At 40.3% G+C, this 9,500-nt stretch overlaps 1 protein-coding gene across 3 annotated transcripts in view; it reads left to right on the top strand.

Annotated features, from left to right (window-relative positions):
• TMEM26 (transmembrane protein 26) overlaps nt 1-9,500 on the top strand; it is a 65,169-nt gene that overhangs the window by 891 nt on the left and 54,778 nt on the right. The window lies entirely within an intron of this gene.

Here is a 9,500-nt window from a genome sequence, read left to right on the forward strand (position 1 = left end):
CTGGGACGCTCCCCGGGGGCACTCTCGGCTGGCCCTGGGGCCCCTCTCCTTGCAGGCTGCCGATTCTTTACTGGGATGCGGACCCCCTTTGTCCTCTTTGGGAACGTCGAGGCAGCGCGGGTTGTTTGGGCTTCTCTTGGGCACGCGGGAGCCCCCCCCCCAGGGTCCCAGGGCAACACGGGGAAGGCTCGAGTCGCACCCACGTGCCACCCAGTCCCAGGGTTGGCAACTTGGAAGACGGGAAAAAGAAGGGAAGCGCTTGCTTGCTCTGCGGAAAGCGCATCAGGGGTGTCAGACCCTCTGCGTTCTGATTTTGGGGTGTGAGTGTGCACAGTTTAGCCTGGGTGCGTGCAGCTATGGGAATGCCCTTCTCTGGGCAGACTTGTGTGAGAGCTTGTGCTCATCGGGCAGCGTCCAGGGGCGAGAAGTCACTTGCAGCACGTCTGTGGTTTTAGCCGCTTCGCTTGGCGCCCAGGGCGCCCTGGCTTGGCATCAGCTTCAGGTATCCTCCGGGCTTGCTTCACAGCCTTGGTTAATGGTCAGTCCATCTTGTCAAAGAGGGGTTGTGATGCTGGGGAAGGGACTAGCAGGCAGTGATTCAGCCTTAAACTCAACGTGCCATACTACGGGTTCTGTCTGATGCTTTATTTCCTCCCCAAAGACTTGGATGGCAATCAAAGAATTGGGAGAAAGATTTCCTGCCATTTACAAGACCATCTATCTCTATCGCTCTACTCCAAGATTTTCATCCCAAACTTATCTGAGTTAGTCCTCTTCCTGTATTATTTTTTTTAAAAAAAACAATGTCTGTGTTTTCATGTATGTCCATATTAAAAAAAAAAAAAAAAAAACCTACTGCTATGAGAAAGAGGAAAATACTATTACCCAATTCAAGAATTATATACATGGTGGCATATTAAGTAAAAAAAAAAATCCTTTTGACGATTTTACATATTAAACTATAACAGGCTGTGTATTTCACGACCATCCAAGGGAGAGAATGTGTTGTCTCTTAAAATAAAGAAACTCTTCCTTAAATTCTCCACTGGTGAAAAATTTCTAGAATTATCAGTGAAGAAGTTATTCAAGTAGAACCTTAATTTAATACAATAAGGACTAGAACCATGTCACTAACCCTCCCCTCATTAACAGCTTATTAAATAGGAGAGATCTGAGGTACTTTTCAGCGTGTCTTTTGGAAGTCTCAAAGATAAATGGTATTAGTTTCCCAGATACGCCTTAGGGTTAAAGAAACAAAAGGGAGAAAAGTGTTCATCTAGCAAGCATTTCACATGAGACTGATTTAGTGTTTACTGAGTAGCTTTAACATGCTGGTGTAGAAAAGATCTTCAGTAACAGGAGGATGAAGACTGAGGCTGATATATGTTCCATGGAAAGTAGTCCTACCAGCAGCCATCATCTGGGAAAAATGTCAGCCTCAGAAGGATGAGCTTAACTGGCCCTGAAACATCCTCTTTCTTCTCCAAGAGTGGACAAGAGGGCTCAGTTCATTAAGTCAAAATTGCATGCCAGTTATGTAGAAATACTCTAGTCGATGGCACCTTCACCATTGACCACTGGCTGCTAAGATGGACGTGTAACTTAAAACTAAGAAAAGAAAAAAGGTTGGGACCGAAACAGGTGATGGTCAATGTGTCAAGTTAAACAGGAAACTAGGGGCATGTTTGTGTAAAGAGGATGGACTCAAAATCAGACAGATAATGGAGTAAAATCTGGGTTTTGCTACTTACTTGCTGTGAGGCATTGAACAAGTTACTTAACCTTTTCCAGTCTCAGTTCCCTTATCTATAAATACATATCTTATAGGTTATTATGAATTAGATGAAATGATACATGTTGATGATCAGTGAATACAAAAGAGATGGTCTTTTCGAGATCCTAGACTTTTTCTTATTAAAAATTATTCTATGTCAAGCGGACACATTTTCAAGATAAAAAACTCTGAGAAGTTAGCCAATAAACCATTGGTTCAGAGCCAAAAAGTAGAAAACAATTCTCACCTTTATTTCAGAATAGGCCCACGATGTATATTTTATATTATAGCAAAAGTGCATAAAGTGAAAGTGTTTGTCACTCAGTCATGTTCAACTCTTTGCAACCCCATGGACTAGAGCCCACCAGGCTCCTCTGGCCATGGGATTCTCCAGGCAAGAATACTGGAGTGGGTTGCCATTTCCTTCTCCAGGGATCTTCCCAAACCAGGGATCAAACCCTGGTCTCCTGAATTACAGGAGGGTTCTTTACCATCTGAGCCACCTTGTATATAGCACTAAAAAAAAAAAAAATGCGGACTCAATATCTAGACTATATTTGAGAATAAGCAAAAAAAAAAAAAAAACACCTTGATAGACTTGGTTTATTATACAAATTCAGGAACAAAGGAATCTTTGTAAAATGATCTAAATACAAATGTGATTAGTAAAACTTTGTTCTACTGATGCTATCAACTACAACTGAGTCTATAAATATGATCATTTGCATGGTGGACAAAGCTCACACAATGTTCTTTCATGAATTTCAGGGAAAAAATCAGAAAATGGAATGTTAAAATGATATTTTAAAAGACAAAGTTATGGCAGTATCTATACCTCTATGAAAATGTTACTATAGAGATCTATATAAATATATATGTTATCTTTTAATCCATTTGTCTTACATTTTTTATTCTACCCTATAAAACCAAAAGTACCTGAATATAAAGACATACATTAAAAAATACTAAATTTCATCTTGATAGTGGAAAATAAAGCTGAAAGCGACCTGACCATTCATCTAGAGATTGGTTGAAAAATTGTGCCTACCCATACTATAGAATATTTTGCTGGTATTGAAAATAATGTGGTAGGTTTTAGTATTGACTTTGAGGAATGTCCATGATACACTGTCAGGATAAAGTAACAGCGTTGTATATATTATTGCCTCAGTTTCTTTAAAAACAAACTTATCAAAGAATTATCCTTTGTATCATTTAAATACATTATCTATTTACTAGTCAAGAAGAGGGAGGTGGAGGGGAGGGAGGCTGGCAGGGAGGAGGAGGGAGAGAATGAGAGGAGAAAAAAAGGAGAAGAGAAAGGAGGAGGAGGAAGAGGGAAAACCCTCTCATATTAAAAATCAATCCATCAATCGAGGTCTGAACGGTGGATTAAACTCCGTGCATACATGAAATGAAAGTGTCTTTTCTGGAACATTAGATCTATAAGCCTCCTTTAGACTGCTCTGGGCTGGTCTGAACTTTTTTCTTTTTATTAAAATTTGCACCTGGCCCCAAATAAATCAAATCGATAGAAATAATGGGGCAATAAACAGAGCTATAGAGGAAAATGTGAACAAAATTTCTTGTAACGTAGCAAACATATTACACTTATCCAAAGAATGTTTCTTTAGCTATTCTTTGGAAAGGAAAAATGGAACTAGAGCTGCTGAGCTCAGCTGTCCAGGGACAGGCAACATTACATCAGCAGTAAGAACTTGCCAGTTGGAAAAGCTTAATTTGTTGGGATCATATAGGATAAAGAAGGGAAGCCAGTGACACATTCCTCATGAAGTCCAAGAAATGTGTGCTGGTGGAATTTGGTTCTTTTCCCCTAGTATTTATTAATTTCATCTGCTATTCACTTACATTCATTTAAGATAAAAATTAGTATCAATGTTTTATTTTTTAAAAACTTTTCATTTTATATTGTAGTATAACCAATTAACAATGTTGTGACAGCTTCAGGTGGACAGCAAAGGGACTCAGCCTTACATATACATGTATTCATTTTCCCCCAAACTCCCCTCCCATCCAGACTGACACATAACTCTGAGCAGAGTTCCCTGTTTCGGTTATCCATTTTAAATATAGCAGTGTGTGTATGTCCATCCCAAACTCCTGAACTATTCCTTCCCCCTCATTCTTCCCCCATCTCCCCCACAACCATAAGTTCATTCTCTAAGTTTGATTATTGCTTAATTTTTTTTCTTGATTTTATTTTCTATTGTCTGGACAACAATCAAAAGGATCTGTGAATTACCATTTGCATGCCTGTGTGCTAAGTCGCTTTAGTGGTGTCTGACTCTTTGCAACGCTATGGACAGTAGCCTGCCAGGCTCCTCTGTCCATGGGATTCTCCAGGCAAGAATACTGGAGTGACATGCCATGCCCTCCACCAGGCGATCTTCCTGACCCAGGGATCGAACTGCATCTCTCATATTGCCTGCATTGGCAGGCTGGTTCTTCACCATGAGTGCGACCTAGGAAGCCCCGTGAATTATCATTTAGGATAGAGTCCAATAGAAGACAAGGTTTCCAGTTCCTTTCCAGCTAATACTGATAAAACATTGCTTATGAGAGAAAAGAAGTGACCAAGACTTTGACAAATTTGAAGCCTGTTCACTTTCAAGCAGACAGTATCTGAGAATATGTCAAAATCTAAGTTTAATTTCTTGCTGAAAGTACAGAATTTTAAGCACCGATCTTTCTTCATCAAAATTTCAAGAATACAAGGTACATATCTTTGAGTGAACAAAATATCTTACTGACTTGGTTACTTCATTATTTCTGTTTCCCTTTATTAAGTTGAATCAGACAACCACTTTTGTTCACTTGCTTAATAAGTGGGCATGACACGCTAGATACTATGTGAAGAAACAGAAAGCAAACACATTTGAGGTTTTAAAATAAAAGGTAGCAGTTCAATGATGCGTTCAAATATGTGGGGATAAGAATTATTATGAATATTTAGCATTTAGTGATGTTCAGGCTTTTTCGAGTGTTTTACAGAATTTCCCACGTGATCTTGACAGTGGCTATAGTCATTTTCTGTTTCTGTTTTCTCCCATTTTGAGATGAGGAAGCTGAGACACAAAGCTGTTAAATCATTTTACTTGAGATCACTGAGTTGGCGATTGGAAGAGCAGGGATATTAATACGCTAACAAATTCGCAGAGATAGGATGTGAGGAGGCGTGATAGCAGGGGTGGCGGTTGGCGTGGGGGAAGGAGGCGGGGTGGGGGTTGTGGTGTGTAGGGAGGGGGAGGGGACTTCACAGCGTTTGAGCTGGAGCAGGAAAAACGGGTGAGAGAGAAGTGTCAAGGCTGGGTAGGTAAGGAACATCCTGAGGGAAGTGAGGATGGGGAAAGAGCACTTTTCTCTGGAGGAAGCACAGAGCCTTCTTATTCTTCACTCAGCAAAAATGCCTGGTACATCTCAAACGTGTTAGATATTCTTTTTAGTGACACGAAAGTGGAGGTGAATAAAACAGGTAAAATCCTGCCCTAAAAGAACTCATGTTTTAGTCAGAGGACTCAGAAAATAAAGAAATAAATAATAAACAGGTGTGCTGAGGGGGAATTGGATGAAGATGGTCAAAAGGTACAGACTTTCAGTTATGAGACAAATAAGTATGGGGGGTGTGATGTACAACATGACTGAAACAGTTAACACTGCTGTATGTTACATATGAAACTGCACGCACGTGTGCTACTGTGCATGAGTGATAATTATTTCTCTTGTGTCTGACTCTGTGTGCCCCTATGAATTATAGCCTGCCAGGCTCCCCTGTCCGTGGCAGTCTCCAGGCAAGAATACTGGAGTGGGTTGCCATGGCCTCCCCTCTGCCAAGGGATCTTCCTGACTCAGGGACTGAACTTGAACTCGTGCCTCTTACGGCCCTTGCATTGGCCAGCAGGTTCTTAGCCACTAGCACTACGTAGGAAGCCCCAGGTGGACGTGGCTGAGAGTAAATCTTAAAGAGTTCTCATCGTAAGGAAAAATATTTTTTTCCTGTTGCTTTTATTTTGTATCTATATGAGATGATGGATGTTCACTAAACTTACTGTGGTCATTATTTCATGATGTATATAAGTCAAATAATTAGGCTGTATACCTTAAACTCATACAGTGCTGTGTGTCAACTATACCTAGAGAAATGGGAAGGAAAAAAAGCAGATGTGCTGGTAAATAGCAATAAGCAAGTAAACAGGTGAGTGAGCAGAACAGTGAAGGGCTAAATGGGCTGGGTTATAGATGGATGGAGGACTTGGGGAGGGTTCTACTGAGTGGAAAGTGAGATGTCTTGCTGGGAGGCGATCTGGGAGCCGAGTCTGTTAGAGAGAGGAGTCAGGCATGGGAAGAGCCAGGGAGGCAAAAAAAGGACTGAGAGAAGGAAGAGCTAAGCGTGTCCTGGGTCACTGCTGACACCCTCCCAGAAGACAGAGAAGTACTGACTTTCTCTTTGACTCTTCATTGTCTCTTCTCACCATGTCCCATTCATCTAGGTGAAAAATTCCTTCTAAATTTTATATTTTACCATATCTCATTTTATTAAAAAATGGAAGCATAGTTGATTTATAATGTTTTAGGTGTACAACACATAATTCAGTTATATATATGTATAACTGAATCACTACAGAAAGACTATATATATATATAGAAGGATCATATATATGTATATATATATATATATGACTATATATAGTCTTTTCAGATTCTTTCCCAGTATAGGTTATTACAAGATACTGAATATAGTTCCCTGTGCTATATAATAGGCCCTTATAGTTTACCTATTTTATACACACTAGTGTGTAACTGTTACCATATCTCATTTGAAGCATCATATGTTAGAAAAAGTCTGGGTGGCCTCCAACTAAACACAGGAAAGATAAATTAGGAATCAAAAGAGATTCTGTCCTAATTTCATTGCAAATTCAATTCTGTAAAAAAAAAAAAACTCAATGAAATGTTTTGATTACTCAACTGTACAATATTTAGAGGGTTCAAAGGGAGAAATGAAAAACCTAGATGTGACAGATATCGTATGAAGTCTGATCATGAACAAGTTCTGAGTAGCAGAGAAGAGCTTTGTCAGATGTAATTCTGTAGTATTTGATAGTATGTATCTCCCTCTACCAAGAGTGCTTACAAAAATGCCACAGAGAAAGTTGGGGAATACAAGTACTCTTCCACCCATCTTACGGGGTATCAGAGAGGATGAAATGCAGGTGTAAAGAAGGAGACCCTATGATTTCCATGTGGCCAACATGGGCACTAGAAATTCTCCCAGGAGATAAACTATTTCTTTGCTTACATTTGCTGCCCAAATAGCGAATTCATACGGACTGCCTGATAGCTCTCCTTAACTTTTTTAGTTAATGATACTAACAGTTCCCACTGTGCCCTGGATTTATCAGCATATGGAGTTTTACAGTACTCATTATCTTCGTGTTTATGTGGTTTGTGTGTAGGCATTTTCTATCCTGAGCCTTGCTGTTGTTGTTCACTCACTCAGTCCTGTCTGACTCTTTGCAACCCCATGGACTGCAGAATGCCAGGCTTGCCTGTCCTTCACCATCTCCTGGAGTTTGCTCAAACTCACGTCCATTGAGTAGGTGATGCCAACCAAACAACTCATCATCTGTCACCCTCTTCTCCTCCTGCTCTCAACCTTTCCCAGCATCAGGGATTTTTCCAATGCAAAAGAGTGACTTAAAATTGCATCATTTTTGTAGGCATGTACTGAATGTTACCAGTAAATGACTTTGTTTTCAGGGATCTGAGTCATGGTTTAGGAAGAAGACTCTTATGCTCTCTTGACTTAGCACTATGCTATATTTTCAAGAAAAAGTCATATTTTCTTATTTAGTTTCACAAGGGACTTGTTCAGTTCAGTTCAGTCACTCAGTCATGTCCGACTCTTTGTGACCCCATGGACTGCAGCACGCCAGGCCTCCCTGTCTATCACCAACTCCCAGAGTTTACTCGAACTCATGTCCATTGAGTTGGTGATGCCATTCAACCATCTCATCCTCTGTCATCCCCTTATCCTCCCGCCATCAATCTTTCCCAGCATCAGGGTCTTCTCAAATGAGTCAGTTCTTCTCATGAGGTGGCCAAAGTACTGGAGTTTCAGCTTCAGCATCAGTCCTTCCAACGAATATTCAGGACTGATTTCCTTTAGGATGGACTGGCTGGATCTCCTTGCAGTCCATGGGACTCTCAAGAGTCTTCTCCAACACCACAGTTCAAAAGCATCAATTCTTTGGTGCTCAGCTTTCTTTATAGTCCAACTCTCACATCCATATATGACTACTGGAAAAACTAGAATTTTGACTAGATGGACCTTTGTTGGCAAAGTAATGTCTATGCTTTTTAATATGCTGTCTTGGTTGGTCATAACTTTTCTTCCAAGGAGCAAGTGTCTTTTAATTTCATGGCTTCAGTCACCATCTGCAGTGATTTTGGAGCCCCCCAAAATAAAAGTCAGCCACTGTTTCCACTGTTTGCCCATCTATTTGCCATGAATGATGGGACGAGATGCCATTATCTTAGTTTTCTGAATGTTGAGCTTTAAGCCAACTTTTTCACTGTCTTCTTTCACTTTCATCAAGAGGCTTTTTAGTTCTTCTTCACTTTCTGCCATAAGGGTGCTGTCATCTGCATATCTGAGATTATTGATATTTCTCCCGGCAATCTTGATTCCAGTTTGTGCTTCATCCAGCCCAGCGTTTCTCATGATGTACTCTGTATAGAAGTTAAACAAGCAGGGTGACAATACACAGCCTTGACATACTCCTTTCCCTATTTGGAACCAATCTGTTGTTCCATGTCCAGTTCTAACTGTTGCTTCCTGAGCTGCATTTAGGTTTCTCAAGAGGCAGGTCAGGTGGTCTTGTATTCCCACCTATTTCAGAATTTTCCACAGTTCACACAGCAAAAGCTTTGGTATAGTCAATAAGCAGAAGTAGATGTTTTCTGGAACTCTCTTGCTTTTTTGATGATCCAACGGAAGTTGGCAATTTAATCTCTGGTTCCTCTACCTTTTCTAAATCCAGCTTGAACATCTGGAAGTTCATGGTTCATGTACAGTTGAAGACTGGCTTGAAGAATTTTGAGCATTACTTTGCTAGCCTGTAAGATGAGTGCAATTGTGTGGTAGTTTGAGCATTCTTTGGCATTGCCTTTCTTTGGGATTGGAATGAAAACTGAAATTTTTCCATTCCTGTGGCCACTGCTGAGTATTCCAAATTTGCTGGCATACTGAGTGCAGCACTTTAACAGCATCATCTTTTAAGTTTTGAAATAGCTCAACTGAAATTCCATCACCTCCACTAGCTTTGTTCATAGTGATGCTTCCTAAGGCCCAATTGACTTTGTAATCCAGGGTGTCTGACACTAGGTGAGTGATCATACCACCACGATTATCTGGGTACTGAAGATCTTTTTGGTACAGTTCTTTGTGTATTCTTGCCACCTCTTCTTAAAATTTTCTGCTTCTGTTAGGTCCATACCATTTCTGTCATTTATTGTGCCCATCTTTGCATGAAATGTTCCCTTGGTATCTCTAATTTTCTTGAAGAGATCTCTAGTCTTTCCCATTCTATTCTTTTCCTCTATTTCTTTGCATTGATCACTGAGGAAGGCTTTCTTATCTCTCCTTGCTATTCTTTGGAACTCTGCATTCAGATGCTTATATCTTTCCTTTTCTCCTTTGCTTTTT

This window comes from Bison bison, unplaced genomic scaffold, assembly GCF_000754665.1.
Source record: "Bison bison bison isolate TAMUID 2011002044 unplaced genomic scaffold, Bison_UMD1.0 scf7180017864380, whole genome shotgun sequence".
Taxonomy (NCBI): Eukaryota; Metazoa; Chordata; class Mammalia; order Artiodactyla; family Bovidae; genus Bison; species Bison bison.